The sequence below is a fragment of the Corvus brachyrhynchos genome, unplaced genomic scaffold (genome assembly GCF_000691975.1).
Source record: "Corvus brachyrhynchos isolate BGI_N302 unplaced genomic scaffold, ASM69197v1 scaffold7, whole genome shotgun sequence".
Taxonomy (NCBI): domain Eukaryota; kingdom Metazoa; phylum Chordata; class Aves; order Passeriformes; family Corvidae; genus Corvus; species Corvus brachyrhynchos.
This window is the reverse complement of record NW_008239054.1, coordinates 5,633,530-5,658,792: the sequence shown is the minus strand read 5'-3', so window position 1 is coordinate 5,658,792 and position 25,263 is coordinate 5,633,530.

Here is a 25,263-nt window from a genome sequence, read left to right as displayed (position 1 = left end):
TTCAGCAGGCTCTAGGAGACACCAGTCAAACACCTAGCTAGCCTTTTGCATGGTAGTAAGTTAATTAACTTGAAAGCAAATTCTAAAACACCAAAAGGAACAGACTGAAAGATATTTCAGGTCATTCTAAGAGTGAATGACAAGATTTTGTTTCCAGTTGAAATTTGTTCATAAGTACTGTATACTCTATGTGCTGGCTGTCTCAGGCATTACTGAGAATTATTAATTTCACATCAGCTGTTCCAGGCTTGATTTTCACAGATATTTTGCCAGTTGACTGCTGCCTCATAATCCTCGCCTTTCCAGACGGAAATAAAGTAATTACTGGCTAAATTTCCCTCAGTGGGCTGCAGACATGAAACTCCCAATAAGTGTTCAGTGCTAACAGGAAAATTACCCCTTTAGTGCTGCAAATAATTTTAATATTCCTTCTTTATTTATCATAATATTCGCTCATATTTTTAAAGTAAGATTGAACATTTGATTCCATCTTTTCTTTTCTGAATAATAACAGAGCCCTTAGAAAAGCAACTCTATACTGTAAGAAAAAGGTTCAGTAAGAGCTCACAAGGACTCCATTATCAGGAGACACTTGCAAAAGCCATTTGTGTGACGTGGAAACCTGAATGAGTTTTGCCACCTGAGAATTGTGGGTTACTGTGCATACACTTTGAGTGTTTTCATTAGTTTTATAAAAATAGCTGGTTTTATGATTTTGAATGGCAATGACCAAAAAAAGAATTCATTCTTGTGTAAAAGAAAATTTTACTGAGCGTGAAAACCACTGAAAATAAAAGTAACTTGGTATGGTTAACCACTGGCTTGCCAGTGCATCTGGTAAAGCTAGTCATAAAGGCATAAATCTCCCTGAAGGGTGACAGGGAATTCAGATTAGGTTTTCTGGCTCCACTGCTACCCCTAGATACTATTTTGTCAGTGAAGTTCCTCTGACAAACCAAATCAGACCACAGCATGGGATTGAGCACTGGCATGGCATCATCTGTAGTGTTTACCTTTGAGCTTGCCCTGGCATGAGTTTGAACAGGTCATCTGATATTCTTCCAGACAGTCCCCAAGGCACGATTCTGGGGGCAGCATATGCTGAGGAGAGTTTTCAGTAAGAATCTGGGATGCAACCACCCTGTCTGAGGGAGGGAGGTGGTGTGTACATTTCTGTGGAGGAAAGCTGGTCATGCCTCAGGGTCTCAGGGCCTGAAGAGGCAGCCACAGGCTCTGGAGCTGGGTGCTGTCACAACAGTCAGTGACAAAGTTTGCTCCTTCAAAGAGTCACACAATTTTTTTTTTTAAGTCTATCTGAGATGGCAGGCATCATTTGTATAAGACTTTGTTGTTTTGCTCATTGGTACTTACTCGGAATGTGTGAGAATTGGGTTCAATAACCTCATCAGCTCAGCGTATCCAAAACCAATAACTCTTTAATGTAAAAATACAGTAGCTGTTCTTGAAGCGAGGAGTGGAATCTAGGTCTGCCCACTCCCAGATGAGTGCTGTAGGCACTAGGCCACAGAGTCATGTTCCCTCTTGCACTCTCTCTTACATCTTCCTTGGATATATTGCATTCTTTCCTCTGCTGACATAGGGTTTCAACAGGAGCAGCCCCCTCCTTTCCCAGCTGCGTGGCTTGTGGTTTATGCAGTCTCCTGGGAGAAGAGAGCTGTGCCTCTTTATCTTTTCATATGGAGGATATTGACTGAGTCTCAAATACTTCAGCCTCTAAGGTACATACAGAAAGGGAGGTGATGGTACAGCCATTACCCTTCTTTAGGAAGAGGGCATATGCTGTCACTGTGTGGGACCCAGCAAAGTCCCTGCACACTTGTGTGGTGGAACAGAGCAACTGCTGCTCTCGGGGTGTCTGTCAGACCATGGCTGCACTCTCATGCCTCCTTCTCACATGGGGCAGTTTCTGGGTGCTTCTCCCAGGGAACTTTCCAGACAGCCAGTTGTTAACATCACCGATGGCTGGAAGGTGAATATGGATTTCTGAGGCTGAGGTTTGGATCTGTGCCACATCTGCCCAGGCTCTGCCAGGAGACTTATGACTTGCTGGGTGATTATAGCCCCTCCTCTTTAGGAGGTGGAGAAACATCTTCACACCCTGGCAAGTTGTTCTTGTTGCAGTTGCGCACATTTTTATAAATTTGCCTATTTCCTTTTTTTGGTTTTGGTTTTGTTTGGGTTTTGGTTTTTTTCTTATGTTGTGCTCTTATGAAGGCACTGTTTAACCAAAGAAGCTTCTAATATCAGATATCTCCTCCTTGCACAGATGCGTGCAGACGAGGATTAATTCTGTCCTTAAGTCTGGTCTACTTAAACAGATTCTGATCTGTAAGTATCTCACTGTAAGACATATTTCAAGGCCTTTGAATCCAGCCCACCGATTTCAACACGGTCAGCTGAGATTAACTGGTTTAGATTGTAATTTCTCCTCAGATTTCTAGATTTATGTTATATAGTCAGGGGGAAAGAAATATCAGCTAATCCTCTTTTTATTTGATATTTATTTTATATTATTTATTTGGTGAAACAAAGCCTTTGGGCTTTCTGTTTAAAATTAACAGAATTCTGCTACCTGATGGGTTTTCAGGGATTAACATGAAATTAGTAAGTAACAATTCAGTGGTTGGAAGGGGTTCCTGTAAAAAAAAATGTTTCTCACAGAAAATATCATTTAATTGGTCACAGTTAGCTAAGTGCCCTGGCATTGAATGGGAACTGAAAGTGAATTGACCTCTTGCCCAATCAATTTTCCCTCTGGAGAATGACTTAAAGACAATGTTGATGAGGTGCAGAAAGATTACACTTATGTAATCTCTTACAATGAGATCTTTCAGTGCAGCATGTCACAATATAATTGCAGTAGAAACCTATATATTCTGAATAAAACCTAAAACTTTTATACTTCATTGTGTGTGCTGAGGTATGTAACTTAATACCTAACGTGAATTTTAAATGCACACTGGGTATCTATAGTACCTCCTGAGTATATATTTAAAGAGGTTTTCACACTTAAAAGCTGATGTAATTACTTCCAGTTAATATACTTGCAATTATAAATACTCTACATTAGTTTGTTTGTTTTATTTAGGAACCATGCATACACAGACACATATATTCCTGTCCTGAATTTCTGTATGCTTTTAATGGTCACAGCACCCATCAGCTTGATAATGATAATTTTGGGCATGCTTACTGGAGTGCCAAACCTCATTCTGGTAAAAGACAGGAATATGACTCCTCTTTATGTTTTGGAAAACCTGACTCTGAACATAGAATCTGTGGTCAAAATTACAAGATGCCGGAATACTTCTTTCCCATTACTATGGATTTCTCTTAAAAGTACTGTGAGGAAAATACCCTGATCTTCTGTACCAATGATTCAGGATAGCACTTCACTGTGTTTTAAGACACAATGCTTTGACTTAACAACAAAGTACAAAATACTTACTCCTTCTTTGCAGTATTTCTGCGCCCTCTTTGTTCTGTCCCTTTCACATGATTTTTAATCTGTAAAAACTATGTGATGAACCTCATAAAATCATTCAGCAAGGCAAAGAAAGGCCCATCACAAATGGCAAATTGTTGAAGAGACTGTCTTACCATGAAAACATTGAACCTGGAAGAATATTTGGCAAAAAGCGCCCAGATATTAACTCCTAAGTATGCAGATCATTTTTGCTAAGTGACATTTATTTCTGAGTTACACTGAAATTTATCTTTGTATTATTCATGTGTTCATGTCCTTTATATGAGGTCGGAGTTCTGTGACTCTTCCTGACTGAAGTCTGTTTACTGGTTCAAGTATGCAGTCCTCAAGTAGACAGATTCAAAATAAAATACTGGTGTTAAACTATGTTTTAATTCAGCTCCAGTGAAGTTGAACCAAAGTAAGCTGTTTGTGTATTCTTTAAAGGAAAACTGGAAGCAGTGTTGGCACTTAAGTGAATACTGCCTTAGTGTCCCACCAAAACGTGTTTCATTATAAACCTTCCAATTACCTCCAAAAAAGATAACTATAGCAAGAGTGGTGTCAGAATTAAATTTCTGTGTACTTATAGATCTTTAGGATGTCATCAACTTTCTTGGTCAGTCATCTTAATTTAACCTGTCCGCTTTCTTTTATTCATGATGTGTTTAACATATATTGAAAATTAGTTTCCTGGGGTTTTTTTTTGTTTTTTTTTTTGTGAAAATTAGTAAAGAAAAAATCCAGACTGAGTTTTTGAGAAATGCTTTAATCACATTAAAGTTGATAACACTGTTGTTTTGTTTTTTTTCTCTAGATTTCTCTGGTTTGCTCTGGCTACCTATTCTCTATCTTGCAGTCAAGAGAATGTCTGGAGTAGAAATATTATTTGCTTAAAATGTCACATGTAGGATAAAATACCTTGCTAAAGCAATCTGGTTTTCAGTCCTTACTGTGTGCTATTGAGAATCCTACTATGGAAATTACTGGAATGCATGATATAGTTGCCATACTTCATCTTCCCCGGGAAATTCAACTTTATTAAATATATCACACTCAGGATGAGGTTTTAAAGAGACCTCAATCCAGCCTTGAATCTTCATCTGTATTTTTAGATAAGTTGCAAAACTCATTTGCAAACACAATCTATTTAAGCAGGACATGCAAATGTGGTAGGTAGATTCTTGACTTTTTAGTTGGTTGCATAAACCTGTTTGTCTTGACAGGTCTAAATTCATATGTACACTCACTAAAGAGAACCGTTTAAAAGCTTATTTTAAGAGCATGGGCCTAAAAGTGATAGCACATTTGTTTTATGACTATCATGGTGCTAAAAAATGATTATTTTTCTACAGTTGAAATTAATAAATACATACAATAGGAAAAACATTTATTTCAACTGTAAAAATTGACTTTACTATTGGTCAAGGCCTGTCAATCAAATTGACTTATTATGCACTTGAAACTCATTAGCAGTAGAATACTGTAGTTGTACATTTCAAATGACTGATGACTAGAACTGTGTGAAATTGCTGCTGAATTTGTCAATTACTGTGTGAAATGTTCATTGTAAAGATAGATTTTCACTCAAAAATCATGGCTTTAAAATAATCTCTAACAGTCCAAGGTTACCTCTTATGATTATGGTATGTCCCTCTTTTGCCCTTTCTCTTTTTTTCTGCTCCTTCTCCTCTGAAGTCCCAATGGGACTTCTTTGTGTGGCAAGACGAAGGAATAAATTGATTTGCTGGGGACATTGCGGAACAGCAAAAATCAACTGCTTTTATATTTGGGTGCTTGGAAGGCAAACTGGACCAGTGGATCAATCCTGGTGCACATTTTACTGATAAATGACCTTATGGAGTAGAAATCAGAACTGTGAATGTCACTAATGCAGAAGGAGCAGCTGCAAAAGAGCTTGTACCTTTGTTCTGCAACAGCCTTCTTGTTCTTTCTGGTCAGGATGAGTGGAGAAGGAATTGAACTTTTTACTGAGCTAATGATTAATACAAATTCCAGTGTTTGCCATATTGCCCACTTCACAATTAATTAAATTCCCTTGGAGACAAATTAGAGAATCATTGTACATCTTGGCCACAGACAGTTTTGTGTGGCCAAAACAGTAACAGTTCCTGTAATTTGTCTATGATATAATGAAATTAAGTGATTTAAATAAATTAAAAATGGACTGGATTCAGCTTCCAGTAATTACAAGTCACTGCAGGACTGATACAGCAGAAAATAGCCTATGTGGCTGCTAGCCCAAGCAAGCTCGATGGGACTCTTACTTTTGTCTAGCAGGGATGAGCTCTGGCAGCTGAGGAAGCTATTTTCCATCTAGTAGGTGTAACACTCTGGGAATTGGGGACACAGTAGTTATCTTCTGAGGAAACATTCTGAAATGCACAGTTGATAACACATAAAGGATGTAGAGGCATATTCTTGGGAAATTTTCTCAATAGATTTCCATCCTTACATATAGCCAGTTATTTCTTTCCTTACACTGGTGTGCATGATTTGGGAAATGGTTGTAAAGTCATTGCTGAAAGACATCTGTTTCCAGACAGTAGCAAAAAGAAGAATGGTCTCACTCCTTAAAAATAATCTTCTAGTTTGAAGAGGTGGAATCTGAGTGTACCAGAAATGTTTCAATGTATTGAATCCTCCTCCCCCACACACCCATCTGGTAAGCAAGCAACTCTACTTTTCATATACACTATAATCCTATAATATAAAATACCATACTATAAAATACTATAGCTTGCACGTAAATACTTTAGGGTGAGAACTAGAAATTTACTGGCAGTGAATTTGTACTCTTATTTTGATTGCAAATCTTTTTTGCCACAATACTGATCCTAAGGAAGCCAAAAGTATTAACAGATTCAGAAAGGACACATTTATTCCAGATAAGCACTCTGAAGGACTTGTAAATACGTTGTGCATACTCAGGTCTAACTCAGCAAACCACTGGTTTCCAGAGGATGAGTGGTACCATAGATAGAAGTTATCTCAGAGTTGGCTCATTTCTTTTCCTGAGCATCCCTAAATCATTGCCAGAGACAAGATGCTGCCAGGGTGACCACTGTATCAGGCACAACATGAAAGTTCTGCTGACACCAGGCTCACTGTTATTGTCTTGCTAATAGTCACAAAGATGGACTACTTTACCACTGTAAAAATTATAGTGATGTCAGCTTTAGTATGAGATAGTTATTACTTATTCTGTAGGATTATTCTAACCTGAGTTTCTGTTTAAACTAGTTGTCTAGGAATATTCCTTCTTCTGAAACAGAAAAACCTCAACAAAAACCAACCCACAAAAATGAGAGAAGGAGTTTTGTCTAGAATTCTTTTCACATAGGTCTCAAAACTACATCACGTGTAATGAATGTAGTGTAGCCAAGGAAAAATACTGTAATAGAGAAAATGAAATTGTCATTATCTCATAAATTATACTGATATTTCTCACTTTGTAGTTATGTCTATTTTAACTAGCATGCTTTAGAATAGAAGATACATCAGTGAATTCTCTTTCATATTTCATGATACAGTTTGTTTTTAACAGTTGTGGAAAGGGACAGAAAGATTCAGAAAGCTTTGCAGCACACCTCAGCTGAGTTTTAGTTGGATACTGCTGCCACACCAATTTTTAAGTGACACACAGGATGAAACCAAGCAAAATGTTGGCATGCACAGCTATTTACCTCAGCCACAGCAACACTACTCTGCAGTGGAAAGAGAAACTGTAGAGTTTCACAAGGTTCCCAATTAAACTCTGAGGTACAGCTATATTTTATATATATTACAACAGTATAAACCAGTGCTACACCCAAAGACTTAGCTGGTTGAAAATATAAGCACTCAGGCTATTTTATTTTGGGATTATGGGCTTGACTTAAGCACATGTGTACAAACCCATGCACTGTGAATTTGGTGAATCACAATGATATCCCCTTCACTGACAGTAAACACAACTGCTCAAGGTTTTAAGGCAAGGAACGGGGGGAACTGAGCTACTGGAAGCCAGCCCCAGTCCCAGCCAGGACAAAGATCTCGGGGTTTTGGTGCTGCTGCCTTGTTGCCCTCTTTTTGCTTTGCCTTCAGTGATGGCACTCCAGGCCGATCTCCTCTGCAGTCGCTGTGCTTGCTCCTGGCCAGGGCAATTAGGCACTCAGGAGAATTCTCTTTTTGGAGGGCAAGGGTTACCCAGCAGCCATGCCAGGACACCCGCCTGGCATTGAACTGGTGTCAGGGACCTTCCTGATACATCTGTGCTGCGTTTAGAAGGGAGTCAGTGGTCAGAACCTTCCATCCTCGGTGTGCCTGGTAGCCGAGCGCGGCTCCAGACATGCCCAAACAGGCTGCTCATGGGCTGCCTGCAGGCTGGCCCTAGGCAACCTGACAGGCAACAGTGTGCATGGGAGAGTACATGCGAGTCAGCTGCTCGGGTGCACTCCTGAGACTGCTTTCTAGCAGCAGTGAAGAAACAGCTAATGTAGGCAATTATAACAGGAGCAGATCTTCACCTCTCTGAAATGAAAAAAAGACTCGAAGCAAATCTCAGATCTGAAGACTGACCTCTCGTTTCAGACTCTAGTAGGATGCCTTCCTACCTGCAAAGGATAATCACAACTAGCCAGAGAGAAAAGGTCTGACTGTGATGTTTAATGCTCTACAGGGTCTGGTAGCCTCTAAAACTGGAAAAAAGAGTAAAAAGAAGTAATTTTTTTCTTTGAAATGAAAACTTCTAGCCCAGACCTGAAAAACCAGAACTAATATTTTATACTGAAATACTCTCATGAGGTGACAGCAAGCTGATTAAAAAAAAGCAAACCAACCCCCCCCAAACACAACTCCCCAACATATGTATAATACATACATATTTGCCAATGTTTAGTGTGATTTTCAATGTAGTTCCACTTAACTTGCTCTCAGTGCTTTAAAGCAGTGAATCAAAAGTATTTCATCTCACTGAGAGAGTTCTTAACAAAAGAAAGAATAAGGAAATTAAAAAGTGTAACTCTAGGAAAAACACAGACATTACTTGTTACCTGTGCAAGAACCACAAGGGCCTACAAACAAGTACAAATGGCAGCTTTTTGAATATAAAAGGTAATAAGCAATAATCAGTATCTTATAGCATGATAGCCAAAGGCAGTGACATTTGAACAGCATGTCTTCTCTAAGCTTAGATAGCTTGGTAGTGCATATCTGCAAGTGCTTAGCCATGTTAACATAAACCCTCATTAGACAGGATTAGGCAAGAAACAGTGACAAACAGGGTGGACATTAACCCTCTGAGGAACCAATTCAGGCACTACACACTAATTATCCTTTTAAATTACTTTAAGATTCAGGGAATGAATATCAGTGTATGTGTATATGACTACATGGGGAATTGTGTTTTACATACTACAACATGTTTGTATTTTGCAACAGTTTTAAAGTTATTTCTCCCCCATAATCCATTGTTGAAACCTAAAAGTGTTTATTATTAAGAATTCTAGGGTAATGATTAAATAAATTATGATATTTAGATGTTTTACCTTGCTCAAGAGAAAACATCCAGGAACTACCTCCTGTAAGTGCCTATTAGCAATCCATTTTGAAAAAGCAGTTTTGGAAGAGTAATAGCACCAAGTTCAAATAATGTGAAGTTCAGTAGTTTTCAGAGTAGACTCCATTACCAGAAATCCCGAGTAAGGATGACTTAAAGAAAAGACAGAAGCAATTGCTGACTCAGTGAATTGTATTTTGACTTTTGTTTCTTGATTCCATACTTTCTTTTCAGGTGTTGAATTTGTTATTTGTAGTTATTGTAGTTATTTTTTGTTGCTGTAGTTATTTGTTGTTACTGTAGTTATTTGTAGAATTTGCCTCTAATATTTTTCTGCAAAGTAGAATTAACCCTCCTACAGCTAGAAGGGTTAGTAAAAGGGTTAGAAGGGTTAGAAGTAGCCCTCCTAAACTAACCCTCCTACAGTTCTCAAGCTATATTGCTGTCATGAAGGCAATCTATCATAACAAAACACAATCGTATTCTGGGTCTATCGTGTTGATTAGCTGGTGTTTCTTTTTAGCAAATAAATAGAAAGACTTCAATTATACTGGTGCTAAATGTCTCATACAAATTGTATTAAAGGAATGTGATTCAAAGAAGAGTGATAGAAAAGTGATAAAGTGATAGGTGTTATAAATTAGTGAATTCTTCTATATACTTGACAAAACCTAATTTTTACATTCATTGGCTTTTTATCTTTCCCTTTTACCATCAACTTTTTTTCTTAAAAATAATCTAAGTGCATAAGGTTATTTTGTGAATGTCATTTCATGAATGTAATTTCATCACAAGTGTTAACAAAACAAATTTTAAATGTAAACTTTGGCAGAAAAAGTTCATAGGGTCTTTGCTTTTAAGCATTTTTCTTTGGAACAATACATTTTATTGTGGTCTTATTTGACCCCTTTGAACAGTAAAAAATAGTGCATCAGAAAAGCTTTCACATGTAAAACTAAAGTGATGATATCACTTTTTTATCATATAACAATGGAAACCCTTCAAAGTGCTTGCAGATCCATAAGTTTGATCTTCATTTTTTGTTACTAATTCTCATAAGTCAAATTTTCAAAGAAAGCTTATTTTGGTTAATAAATATCAGCGACAATATTTTTGCATGCTATTTAACTAATTTCATGAATGCAATTTCAGTGTGGATCTGCCTTTCTGACAAAGAATTTATCAGAATTGCACAAAAAAATCTTGTACATTCATTTCTGACTCCATTAACACAGAATGAAATTCTAATCTGCTTACTTTTGAGATCAACATTTTTTCAGATTTATCTTCTACAAAATTCATGCCATAAGCTGAAAGAAAAAGAATTAAGAGAAGGTTCTTTCTTTCAAAATCTGTTATTTCAGTCAGCAAATGAATTTTAAAAATTTGTCTTTCCTACTCTTTCTGTATTAAGTAATGAATTTGACTTCATGGATCAGAAGTTCAACAGAAATAAAATAGCAGCAAGATGTAGAGAGAACCCAGATGTACACAGAGAAACAGAACCTCTTTTACTTCAGCCCAGTAGCTAGGAGGTCAAAGGCATTTATTAGTACTGATTGTAGTAGGCATGGCCCTTAGTCTAGCATCTGTAGGAATATTATGCATGACCATATCTGTGGGAGTGAAGAGAATCAGGATTAAAACATGTATGGAAAGGTGGTTGAAAATGAAAGAAGAAAAATGCAAGAATGCCCTTTGGTAGAATCCATTATCCTAAACCCCAGTCTTGGGAACATGAGAACACCCTTGGCATAAACATTTGTGTTGAGGTCAAGTGGGATTAGAAGAATATATTTTTGGATGCCTGGGGCTATTTCACAAAAAGAAAATATTAATTAAAAAAACAAGCTAGAGATTTTACTTGCCCTCTAACTACATTTTCTTTTAATACATTCTTTAGCTTTTTTACAGTCAGTGGACTTGATTTTGATCTCACTTGTATTGCTTTTAATCAGAATAAGTCAGTATAAACCAGCACATTGTTCTGATATCAAATCAACCTAAACAAGAGGAGAGTCTTAAAGTGTGTTGCTTCATTGCAGATGGCTAAAACAAGGTTGCACTTGCATTTAGTGTAAATTAGGATTTAATAGCACTAATCTGCCATGTGAAAAAGAAGCTGCTTGTAGGGTTGAGTTTCATAAAGGGGCTTGGTTCATATTCAGAGCTGAAGCCTCTGGATCCCTGGGAGTGTTTGTAGCATGGAGGTCACCTCCAGAGCTCATGTGAGGCTTCAGGACAGGTTAACCATGGCAGGTGGGCATGTGCTAAACCTTAAGAATTTACTTTCTGGAGGACTTCTTCCCAGTTTGAAGCTAAGGATATACAAAGGTTTTTGTGAATCAAGCCTGAAGTGTTCAGTTAGAAGCTCTGCTGAAGACAATGGCAACCTTTGATTTCATCACAGTCTGTCTAAACTAGGAAAAGATGTTGCTTATCTGACCTGACCTTTTCCTAATCTACATACAAGAACAGTTACACACTTTCTCTCAGATGAGTTGGTCAAGATCAGTTAAACACCTGGCCTCAGCTGTGTTGCCACAGGATTTGTTATTTTCAATTTCTCAGTTCCAAGATATGCTGCTGTATGTTTGTGCTGGCTACTTAGGGGAGGCTTTAAAGAGCCACAGCAGCTAAAACAACAGATCCTCAGGACTTGTAGGTTCCAGAGTGAACAGAAAAACATTAAGCTGCTGTGGGAGTTGAAATGGGATAGATCAAGGAATCAACATGTTGCTTGCTAAAGAGGGAGAAGAAAAGATGAGAACAAGAATACCTTGACCAGAGACTTGTATTTTTTTGCTTATCAAAGTTGAAAAAAGTATATTTCTATGCAAATGTAAAAGAATAATTTATTGCTTTTTACAGCGTGATGTCAAAACATAAGGAGTGTTTACTGCTGTACTGCTAAACATAATTTTGGCCCATACCCTGCAAAAATGTGCTTCCATTTTGTACCTGCTTAAAGCAACAGCATCCAATCTTTCCACCTGTTTAAGGATTTGCCTTTTATTTTATAGTGATTATAGGAAATCATAGGAAAACATATTCTTTTAACATTTTGTAGATTGTGACGACTTATTTTAATGGTAAAGTATAATGATGCATCATTAGTTGATGAAGGGACTGCTTCAGGAGAGACAATGAAAGAAAAGAAAAGATTTGAGTGCATTCTTATACTACTTCCATTAAACAGGTTTGAACTAAATTCAACTTGAGTATCATTAGTTGAAAAAAGCTCATATTTTCAAGCTAGAGAAAGTATAGTGCATTAAATGGATTAGTTGATCATTATTTAGAAACCAAATTGCTCAATAAACACTTCATTTTCCTAACAGAACTGATATTCAACTTGGCAATTTGTATAAACAATATGTATGTTCTTAATGTATATGTTTATCTAAAATAGTAAACATAAGCAACCTTTTGCCTATCATATAATGCCCCTAAAGGCATTATGGGTTAACAGTGATTTAATCCCCTTATGCATGCATAATATGACAAGCTTTGCATAAATGATAATAAATAATTGGTATATATAAATAATTCATCATTTATTTTTGCAGTAGAAATAGAATTCGTAGACATATTTTAAACAAAGGGAATAGCAAACATGATCTCAATCAGAAAAGGGGTTAAATCACATTACACAAAACAATGTTTCAAATAATCAAGACTCATGCATGCAACATATATTTTTATTTCTTTCATGCTAGCATATTATATTGCCAACTTGTTCTCAAGTATGGAACAATACATATTTAGCACTATCATAAAATAATGGAAGAAATAAATGCTATATTGGGCATTTAATCCAAAACAAGAGGGAATAACGTGTCAGAAAAAATAAATGCATGTACTGTGTTCTCTAGAAAATAGGACATTTTGGTAGATTTTATTTCTTACCCTGAAATCAATTCTGCTGTTTTGGGGGGGATTCCTCTAGCCTTTCCAGTGCAACTATTAGCTGATAAAATTCTAAAATGTAATTTTTAAAAACATTAATTTCTTATTTAACAGCATTTCTGTGATTACACAATAAATTGCTAATCAGGTGAATTTTTTCATGACATAATATCATAAAAAAGGAAAAAACAATACAGTGTTACTCTAAATAGGGAACAGTTTTAATAGTTAAGAATCATTAAGGTTTCAAGATTCAATGAGTATAGCAGCAAATTAACTTTAAGAAGGTAGTGGCATCCTTATTCAGCAAGGCAGTCAAATATGCACTTAAGTTAAGCACATGCATCAATCTCATTGACTTTACATTATTCTCTCCAGAGTATATTTCTTTTCATTAGGAAGACACTGGCTCTTAACTTCCATCAAACTGCCGACTCAACTTGCTTCAATAAGTCCCTGTGAAGCTTCTCAAAGTCTTCTCTAATTTTGACCAATATAAAGAGCACTGGCATTTGCAAATGTTGGCATGTCATTTCTTAACCCTTTCTTACTGAAAATTGTGTTTGCAGATATATATATATATATATATGTAAGGTAGGAGTGATCACAGTATATAAGGAGATTAAAAATCCTGCGACAAATGAAAGCCCCCCAATTACTGTGCTTGCTTTTCCCACTGATAACAAATACAGTTGGTTAAGGAGCTATGAGATACCTAGCTATTAATGCATTACTCTCAACCAAAAAAAGCCATTATACCAAGATTCTGACTTTTAACTATTTTCCAACCCAAAGCAGAACCTGACCTCTCACCTCATGACTGCTTAAATATCATATAGAAGCAATGTTATAGCTATTATGAAAGTGCAAGTTAATATGTTTCTATTATTTCTTGTAAAGCAGAGAATTGGGATGTGCGCAAATTCGCCTTTGTTACTATCATGTCATGGCCACTCAGTTGTTTCATTATACATTATTCATTACTTTTCATTATTTTCAACCAATTTCCTGATATTAATTCATAAATCCCAGAAGTTTCCCTACTTCCCATTTAAAATTAGATAAGAACTCTTGATACTATCTGATATAGTCACAAATTTAAATAAAATATTGCCTTTTTTTGTTTTTGTTTTGCTAGCAGCTCACCTAGAATTTAAATGTTTTGGTTTATTATTTTTCTTGGACCTCTCTTCTGACACTGCAGCATCTGACTATGCCCTAAAAGGCGTAAGACTTAAAAAGCTTCTTGCTTAAATCCAACATATTGAGTCTCAACATTCCTTCTCATTTGCCATCTGACCCCAGAGCCATCCAAAATCCATAGGTTTGTTTTTTCTTATGAGTTCAGCTGCCTTCACATCGAGCTGCTTGTCCCTGGGCCCTGCAAGAACTGCCTCTTCTCTGGGGATTCCCCAGCAGTTTAGGCACTCAGGTAATGTTGGAGAGTTTTCAGGCTCATATTTCCTCCACCTACTACACCCAGAAGTTGTTCCAGATGTTTTCTGGAACATGTAATGATTTGGCCCACTGCAAATGGGCACAAACACAACAAATAGAAATCAGTGCCTGTCATGCAGCAGCTCCACGATCAGAGCATACACACAGGATGTAGGACACCTGTGTTTCATTTCTTCCTTCTCTTGGGGATTGTCTGCACCAAAGCCTATGATTTATGTGCAGAAGCCATGGTTTTGATTCTTTGTGCTGCATACCACGGGGTGTGGGATAATAGATTATTTAGGGAACCAGAAATAGCAAAATCACAATTCTGAGGCAAAATAATTTTAGACTTGGCTTCCAAACTATTCCAAGTTTCACCCTTCATACGAAACAGAGATTGGATCAAGGGGTGTGACCTGCTCATGTTGTCATGCTTTGCAGCCTGTCTGTGCCTGTGCAATCACCTGAGCATTGAAAAATGGAAGATCATATCCCTTCATTTCCAGGAAAGAACTGGGATCATATCCCGTACCTCCTGTTGTGTGGAACAAACATTAATGAGAAATCTTCTTTTTCCTGACATTTTACAGAGATCAGTTCTCTAAGACAGGCGACCAGTGGACCAAATGGGCCAATGCCATTGCATTAAATGTTCCGGGCAGGGTGAGTCAGGGAGTGCAGGCTGTAGAACCAAAGCAATGAAGGTTTTTATGGGTGCAGCTCCACAGCAGTTTGAAACTTAAAAAATATGCCTGCTCCTCCTTCCATCGTCTAGGCCTTTCCTTCTGGTGAGCCGCCTTTCCTTCTGGTCAGCTCTCCAACATGGTAGAAAATACACATTTTTTCCTTTCCTTGGGGCATTAGTTCTCTGCCAGACAGGGAGATCAATGAGCTCAATAGTTGCTCAAACATCGTAGTGCAAAGGATGGCGCAGCAGGATGTGTACAAGCAAGCAGAGGAGAAAGAATGATGAGCTAGGTGTTAGATCAACCCAGCAAGTATTCCTTAGCTTCACCCTGAGGTCAAGGCACAACCTGCTCTCAGAGTCTCCTCTTGGCAAAGGGAAGGAGTTACTTGCCAGCAGGCTGACTTTCTGGGACTCCCATGGCAGGCATTTCCATTGAGCTGAGGGCTCTGTGTTCTAGTGAGCAGCCAGGAAACTAGGTTTGGGAGCATTACAACACCAATAGTGCTATAAAGTTCAGACTGTTGTAGGATCTGCCCTGTAATATGAGAAACTGTTTTGATAAGGCAGGATGATGACTCCACATATAAAGAAATTATTTAGTTTTCCTGTAACTTCTATAATGCTCATTTTTTCTTTTATTTTTTTGCATAGAAGTCCAGTTCTTAAGCATCTTAAAAAGAGGGTGTTGCTTCCATTAAAATAAAAGAGAAATGGAAGAATATCAGAATCTTTCCTTGGAATTTATTTAATCCTGATATACCTCAAATTTGCAAGAGCAATGTTTTACTTTTCAAAAAAGAAAATTAATTTTAACTTGAAATCTGTGTAATTTTATTCAATGCAGTTATCTATATCAAAAGTTATCTACCTAAACAACATTCTATTAATTATCTCTATATGTTAACTTTCAATATATTTGATAGTAACTGCAAAAATCTTTGCTTTCCCTGAACATCTTTGCTCTAAGAAGAAGAAAATAAGTAAGGAACATTTTAAATAAGGTCATTAAAATTATATGCAAAGAGAAAAGCCTGAGTAAACATCTAATTTAAGTTGAATGTTCTCTTACATTGATCACTTCTTAAGTGTTTTATTTCCTTGGGGTATGCTGAATAACAAATACCCAAGCCTTGCAACAATAAGAAAGAGCACACATGCAGGTTAGCATTTGGCCTCCACAGTGGATTTTCCCCTCAAGTATTATTTCTGTCTTAGCCATTTAAAAGAACCAATGCAATCATGGACGCCACTTACAACCTACACAGTGGAAATTAGAGCCTTTTAGGGAAAAGATATTTGGCTGATAAAAACCTAGCTCCTTAAACTTTGGTGTGACATAATATTTCTTTTGGCAAGGGGTCACTGGTGCTCAGCATACATCATCACTAACTTATTAGATCTTGAGGCAATTAGCTGAAAACAAACAGAAGAGACAAGCCCTGTATTGAGCTATAGAAACCAGAAGAAAATAGCCCATGGCACTCCATTATTCCAGAGCTTCATCAAAGGCTATGCACTGGCTGCAGTTTAAAGAAAGGAGAGTATTGTTTTCATGTAACATCTATACAGTATTGGGAATTTACCTTGTTATTTTTCTACTGCTTCAAGTTACATACAAACTTGTCTTGTTATAATAGGGCAGAGGAAAGAACTTCTCAGTTTCTACCTAAAACAGTATATGCAATGTGTTGCTTGATTAGCTAAGGATTAAAAATCCAATTAGATCCTCCCTTTTCATGGGAAATCACATGAGATTTTTGAGAAATATTACTAAAAACCACAGCGTAATGTGATTGACTATGAAAACATGCAACAAAGGAAGAACTGATATCTAAGAAACCCAGGGAATCATCTAAGCAAACTGACCTTTACCATTTGCAATGTAAATATGTATTTCTGAATTCCAGAAATTAGGTGAGAGATATATTTTACTAGTTTCAATTAGAAATAACATATTTTTTTGTAAGCGTGAATCAAGCAAAATTTATCATTAGGCTAAAAGTAATTTTGTGGGTTTTCTCAGTAATGTGCTACACAGTGTTAAATATGGTGCTAAATAACAGAATGTGGCTTCCCTTGTATATAGTAAATAAGAATTATGACACAAAAAATTGTGATTCTTATTTAAAAAAAACACTTTTTACTAAATGAAAACTTAGTTCACCGTTTTCAGAAAAGGAAAGTGATTGTTAGAGGTACGTGGCTGTATTTGCCACTTGTTTCTTTTCTGGCTATTTAATGAACACTCTTCTGTGTATGCCAATTGAACTATGCTAGAACCTTGCATACCACTAGTTTACTTTAAGCACAGCAAATCTCTAACTTAATTTGCATTTTAAGAAGCTACATGTTTTAAGTTATAGTTTTATAATACTTTGTGGAAATTTCCAGGAAATCTTTTATTTAGAGCACTGAAAGTATTTTAAATATGAAGAATGCTAATATTACCTTTCTTACATGCTTTTTTTTTTCTCTCTTCCCCACCCAAAATCAAAACAAAGCAAGCCACTCCAAGGACATAAACTGAGATTCTTGATGATATGAAGTCTTTCTTTGTATCATTGTTGAATTCTGAACTTAAACAAAATCTATCTCTGAAGGCTTGTAACATGATGGTATAGGGCATAGGATGAACAGCAATGCCATCATTTTACCCTTTCCCCACCTTCCCCACTTTCCTCTAGCTCAATGATCAAATGGTTTGTAGACTACCTTGCTCCAGGTGTAAGGTGTACCTCAAAGCATTCTGCACTCTCTTGGCTTCTGGATCCAGCCTGTGAGGCAATTAACAGCTGCTGTTCTTAATTATGCTGAAAAGCTACAAAGAGATTAAAAGTAGGCAGAACAGTGAAGGCCATCATAGAGGTATTTATTTCAGGATGCCTCATCTGTATTTCAGTTCTGAGACAAGAGTGAGGCTGTAAATACTTGTCCATATTCTGTATTAAAAGAAAAAGCCAATTCCTTTTTCATATGGGAATGTAGAGAGAGGTCTAATTGGAAAAAAAACATGTTGCTGAACACAGAATATGACTTTTAGCCTTCTTTGTAATTAATGTTTGTAGAAATTGCAGTGCTTAAAATAAAGTTGAAGAGGAAGAAACATCTGTGAGAACTATTAGCACATATTTATTTTAAAAGCCAATTTTGTTATTTGCAGTCTTCCCTGAAAAACACTAACATTGACTTAGCTTTTTCCCATAGTCATGTCTCCTTTCCTATTGCTTATTTACTATTGCAGGTCTATATCTTTCATCTCTTCAAAGTCACTGGAGTGATTTACAATAGTCTTATCAATTTCATGTGAATGGTCTACGGAATGCTAGGATTTGGTCAAATTCTTTCCCACAAGAGGTTTCAATTTGTTCATCATTCCCTCCTGGTATCTGGTTTCAAGACATGATGTGCAGAATTACCTTTAGTATCAGTTCTGCAGATACAATGCATTAGCAGAGAAAATTAGACACAATTCCTTTTAGATCTGATGTGCTGCCGTTGTCCTTAAGTTGTCAGGGTGTCGAATTAATGGCAACTGGAGAAGGTTGCCATGACTTAAGGGATCACTATAAAAGGAAAAACAATCCTTTATATCTTTTCTGAGAGAAAGGAAGGCAGCTGTTACAGATTGTTGTGTTGTGAAGTCCCCCCCACCTTTTTACTTTGTTATGCTAGCAGAGGAGATGTATATATGCACGTATATATACATACATGCATACATATATAAAATTCCTCCTGTAAAATTAAAACAAAGTGCATGTATGTGGTAACTTTAACTTAAAAAGCAGAAAATATATCATTTTAAGCTTGATGAAATAAAGTTTTTTATGATGTCTAACTTTAAAAAAAAGCCGTTCTTCCCCCAAACAACCTGAAAATATAGCTTATCAGTTTCTACTAAAACTAAGTTAAAACCATGCATCCAATCATTATAAAATCTCAAAAATATAAGTGTAAAAGTAGTGTCAATTGCTTCTTGTGAAAAAACCTCAAATCACACATGCTATGCTTTTTTTGTATTGTTATTAATTATATTTTCTCTGTTCATGATTATTTTCTTATTTATTTATTTAAATTTTGGAAAGTTTTGGAAATTTGGTGGTTTTTCCTTGGAATTTAGAATTGTAAGTAGGCATGATGTTTTAATTTCTGCAGGATAATTGCATTCTTAGAAACGTAATTTGGAAACGACATCCATACAGACACTAGAATTTCATAAATGATTCTTGAAAGGCTGTCCAAGTGGTCAAAGGCTTTCTGTGGGCACAACAAGGGATCTTTGCATAGACTCTGATTGAGCTGGATAAGAAATTTGTGTCAGAAGTCCTGGATGTATGCTTGTAAAAACTCAGTGGTTTGAAAACTCTTCAGTGGGTAGAAAGACAGTAAATCATATTAAAGCCCTTAGATGGAGAAAGCTAAAATGTGCAGGTCATCTCTCAGGTTGGACTTAAACAGCCTGGTCTCAGTCTACATAGCCACCAGTTCATTTGGGTAAGTTTGTGTGTCATCTTTTAAAAATGTTTTTAACAATGCAAATTTGGTGAAAGAGCATATTCACTTTATAGTGTGTATCTATCATGAAGTATGGATGCAATTAAAAGAAATTAATATGTACATACAAACAAAAAAATCTACAGTGGCATTATGTAAACAATAGTAGTTCTACGCTCCTCTCACAACACTTCACATACTTTACCTCTGAGAAAGCCTCAGTAATTACATAGGCTTTTCAATATATCCAGATCTGAATCTTTAGTCTATGTACTACTGTATATCCACCAGAAGCTAAAGGCCCTAAAAATCTTCCACCCTGAGTCCCAAAGTAAGGGTCCTTAAGGGCTCTCTGGTTAAGCAGCCAAGCTGAGGTCATTTGCTGAGTCAAAGTCACATATTAAGTAGGACTTTATGAAAAGTATAAGTCACAATAAATAGTATTTTATAAATCAAAACAAAACTGTCAAATTTCACCCAAAATGTAAAGTATATTTTAGAAGTTCAGATGTAATATACTCCACATGTGATATATAGCTGATTAAATAGCCTACTATAATCTGATTTAACAGAGGTTTCAAAGGAGTGCATGGCTGTACCTGAGGTATTTTGGAGTGAATTTGCCATGTTTGCATTAATGACTGAGAAAAGCTACCCCCAAAACAAGATTGCCAATGTTGTGATCTCATGCAATCGAAATAAAATGATTCACAGCCTCTGCTGTTAATTTCATATCAGAAACATGACTCTCAGATTTCCTACCTTTTACAATGAAGCCATAAACTGTCTTTCATGAAAAATAAATTATTAGTTCTAATCCTTCATCAAACTTCTTCCTCATACCAAGCAGTCAAACTTAGAGGTACATTGCTTCCCAAATCCTCGTTAGGGGCTAGATGTTGCAAAAGCCGGCTGATAACCACAGACACTTTGTGAAAAATCCATCACCCTTACCAGTATCACAAAGCACCTGCTGTTGAACGTACTGTTTTTCTCATACCTCATGCCAGCTCTACAAAATAAAGACAAAAAGTCAAGAATATGGGAAGGTTTTGAGTGTCAAAATCCAAAAATTGCAGCCCAAAAATCCTACATGAGGTAGGTGACTGCCTAGCTCAATAAGAACCTCTATTCACAAACTGCCTTTCATTCCAAAGCACAAGCTTCCCTGAGCCTCCTCTTCTGTATTGTGTAATAGGGTTATATTTACCCTGAGGAACTTACTTCTAGAAATTAAGCAGACAACACCTTAATCACCTCAAGCATAATTGAAATTATAGAGGAAAATCTGAAAATTAAAAATAAACTAACAACATTAGGGTATTCACAGAAGAAAAAAGCAGTTTCGAAAGCTGTCTTTCTTTTATATGCCATTGAACCCCTACCGGCTGTATCAGTCAGGAAGGAAGTGTGAAATTTTACTGTGTTTTACATGATTTAGAGAGAAACGGCTCACTCTTGCACTCTCTGAAGAAACTTCTCATGCATTGATTATAGGGTAGTACAAACCAGAGAATTCACATTTCCTGTAGAAAAAATAGACATGAATGCCAGATCTATGGAATCAGAAGCCTGCAGGTAAGATGAGGCATCACTCCAACAGTATAATAAGAGCACAGACAGCCATAACTCCATGTTTTGGTCTCTGCTCCTGGAATTACATCCATTTTGTGTGTTAGCTCTATTCTGATGACTGATGTAAGACAATGTAATTAAAAACTGTATCTAAACCAAAGATTTGGGTGCTGACTGAGACATTTAAGCTTAAAGTCTTCTAGACTGATTTTAACCTTTTCTCTGAGCAAGATCTTTTGCTGATAAGAAGTTATGTAAAAATTCATTGCAAATACTGGTCATCTTTTGGGGAAAAAAGTTTACTTAATTCTTGGGAAAAGCAAATGTAAATACCAGTCTTTAGGAGGAAGGCTATAAATGAAAGGTAATACTTGAGAACAAAATTTGTATGACCAAGCTCCAGAAATACTAGAGCTTCAATCAGATTTCCACTCATGAACTGATTATCCTTTAGTTTCAACTAACTTTCTGCTTAACATGGGCTTCTGTCTTTGCCAAACCCTGTTTCCACAGACACACTAGTGGAAAAATGCAGCCCTAACTCTGGGTTCAGAGTCTGCTGTGGATATCAGGCTCCAAAAAGTTAGGCTTTCCTATTAATTTATTTATTATTTATGGAATTGGAATCTTAGCCAAATGATCAAGTTTTTAAAGCTGAAAATAATTAGGAAGGACATCTTTTGAAAGGACTGAATCACAAAAAACAAATAATCATATGAAACCTTCTGATAACATTTCGCTAGACTCTGAAATGGCAGTGTCAGAGCTAAGGAAAGAAGGAACCAGAGGTTATGAAAACAACAGTAAAGTGAGGATGAAAGCAGCTAGAAAAATAATAAAACATGTATAACTGTTGAAAGAAAGGAGAATTTAATTGAAACAAATACAGAAGCAAGGAAAAACAGAACACTGGTAAAGGAATTGAAAGGATACAAGGAGAAAAGAATATTTATCTGTGAAGAAGAGATCTTTCAGATCTAATGCAAAAATAATCTTTTAATAATTATGTGAACAATAGGGAAGTCCTAGGAGTCTGTAAGAAAATGAACAAAGGCAGGAAAGGGTAAACAAGAAAAATGGGGTAAATACAGTCATGTTAACCTGACATCAGTCCTGAGGAAAACAATGGGATGACTGGTATGAGACTCGATTAATAATGAAAGGAGGGAAATATAATTAATGCCAATCAATGTGGTTTTATGGAAAATAGATCTTGTCAAACTAATTTGATATTTTTGTGAGATTACAAGTTGAGTTGATAAGGTAATAATGTTGATACAATATACTTAGACTTCTACAGAACGTTTGATTTCATGCTACAGAATGCATTCGTGCCATGGTTTTATCCCAGCCAGCAAATCAGCAGCACACAGCTGCTCACTCACTCCCCCCACAGTGTGACAAGGGAAGAATTGGAAAAGGGAGCAAACAAACTCAAGTGTTGAAATAAAGACAATTTAAAAGGTAAAGTGAAAGCCATGCACACAATCAAAGCAAAACAAGGATTCATTTACCCCTTCTGACGGCATCTGTCCAGCCGTCTCCAGGAAAGCAGGTCTCCATCACAAATCATGGTGACTTGCAAAGACAAAGGTCATCATACCTCCTTACTTATTCTTTCCCCAGCTTTATATGCTGAGCTATATGCTATGGAATATCCCTTTGGACAGTTGGGGTCAGCTGTTCCAGCCATGTCCCCTCCCATCTTCTTATGCACCCCAGCCTCCTCATTGGTGGTGTGGTATGAGAAGCGGAAGAGACATTTCCTCTGTGTAAGCACTGCTCAGCAGCAACTAAAACATGTCCTTATTATCAACACTGCTTGCAGCACAAATCCAAAACACAGACCTGTGTTAGCTACTGGGAAGGAAAGAATCTCTATTCCAGCCAAACTCAGCACAAGTGGTTAAGAGGGATATAAAATCAACATGGCACACATCAAGTGGATTAAAAACTCTGAATCTAACATACCTCAAGTTGTAATAATAAATGGGATATGATCATCAAGTACCTCTGTTTCTAATAAGATCCTGTAGGTCATGGGTTTGAGCTGTTATTTCTGAAAACATTCATTGATAACCTTGGGATATTATAGCATGAAATTCTTTGAGGCTTTCAGGAGACAAGAAGAAAAACAAAGGAAAGTTAGAAAATACAGAAAACTAGGTTACTGAATCTATATCTAATAGAAAGTTTAATGTATGTTCTTAACAACTGTTGCTCGTACTCTCAGCACCCTTGCAGCACATCTTTTTCTCAGGCACTAGAATATCCACCAATCAGAGCAGGCTGAGATCTGGCACAGGATAAATCTTACAGTCTTTTTCTTCAGCTGACATTGGAGTTATCTGCTTGGCATCTTTTCATCATTTTGGCATCTTCAGCTAAGGATGGAGGAAAGAGTAAAGGGACTTGAGAAGAGGGTCTGGCCAAATAAATGTGTAGGTAGAGGTGGGCCTTTCTAATCAAAGAGGCCTTTGACAGCTCAGTCTGTGTGAAACCCAGAACAGTGTGAGCTTCTGCAAGGTAGCTCATCTGGAGAGTTTGGAGGAGGTAACTCTCAAAGAACATAATAATTACCAGGCTGTGCTTCTGGCACTCTGTGTCTAGCACAAACACGTAGCTGAACATCTTGCAAATCTGGGACCACCTGAGCACGTATGAGAAATTTTCTTTTCTTTTCTTTCTTGAGGTATCATACTTGTCTGTGGAATCTCCAGCTCATCCACAAAATGTTGGCACCAGACTCTGGAATGAATCTTATGACCCAAATGGGTGGTTTCCCGTAGCAGTAAATCACTCTGAAATGCACAAATCTAAAATTAAAATCACACTGATGGAAATGCACAGGCTGGACATCCTCAGACAGTCAGACGTATAATGCAACCACTCAGACTCTTTGTTTTAGTATTACATTTGTTCCAAAAAGCAGGATATCTGAAGAAAAGTGAGACCCTGACACCAAAAAACAGATGTCTGCCTGATTACACTAACTACCTATTCTCTTTGAACATTACTTTAATGTTTGGAAATTTCTTTAGTGTGCTTGCTTTTCAAAGGTTTTATCACCAGAGGCTAGACTTGGGCTGGAACAGTCCATGTTTGGTATCTTCTCTCTTACTACTTCAATGCAATGAATTCATTCAATCTTTGGGGGTTTGGCCCTGAAGAAAGGCTCAAAGCTAAGAGGGCTGCATAAAAAATATTTTAAATGTAAGTCTTTGTGTTATTATAGGCTTGAAGCACTGTCACAGATTTGAAAACAAGAGATATACAAAATTAAGAAATTATTCTTATCACAGATATTGGCAAAAAAAGAGCAACCATTACCTCAAAAGGTGATCATTTGTGTTAAGCACCACCAGCTCCATTGTCAAATATGATTGTAATCATTATTGATCCTTTACATCTTCAACTCTGCATCCCAAAGATTTTTTCCTTCTCTTCCTTCCTATTCATCCAGGAAGGAAAACAAGCACTGGGGTCTTTGGCAGGTGGTGATGAAAATGCAGTGCATTCTGCCACCCCTGCTGTGTCTGATTGTGGCCATAATAGCATGAGATCCCTCAACAGCCCTTAGCAAAGGAAGCCTTTACGGGGAACACAGTCATCACTTTGAGAACCTGACTGGAAAACAAACCTGAAGGAGCTTGTGATACTTTTTTTGTTCCAGACACTTCTTTCCTAAAGGAACCCTACTTGTCGACAGTCTGCTTTGGCATATTCTCCTATTCATGACAGAAACTGTGCAAGCTCCACTCACTGGGCAAACTCCTCAGGATCATCTACGGGCCAGCTTTCCTAAGCATGCTGTTGCATTGCCTTATTAGAGTCTTTACTGGGTGGAAGAAAGGAATACTGATGGAATTTCTTCAGTCTTTGAGACTTTCTGACATGACAAAGAGCAATTTTGTCATTCATTTAAACTCCCCACAATTCAGGTAGCTCTGCTAGGCTCCTCAGACTCTTATGCCTTGCATGGCCATGGCTGGCAGCTTTTATCTATTTTACCATGCTGACTGGAATCTCTAGTTGATCTTGAGACCAGTGTTTATGGGAGATCTCTCTTCAGACTGTTTCCCCAGGCATAGTACAATTGTGGTACTAAGTAGG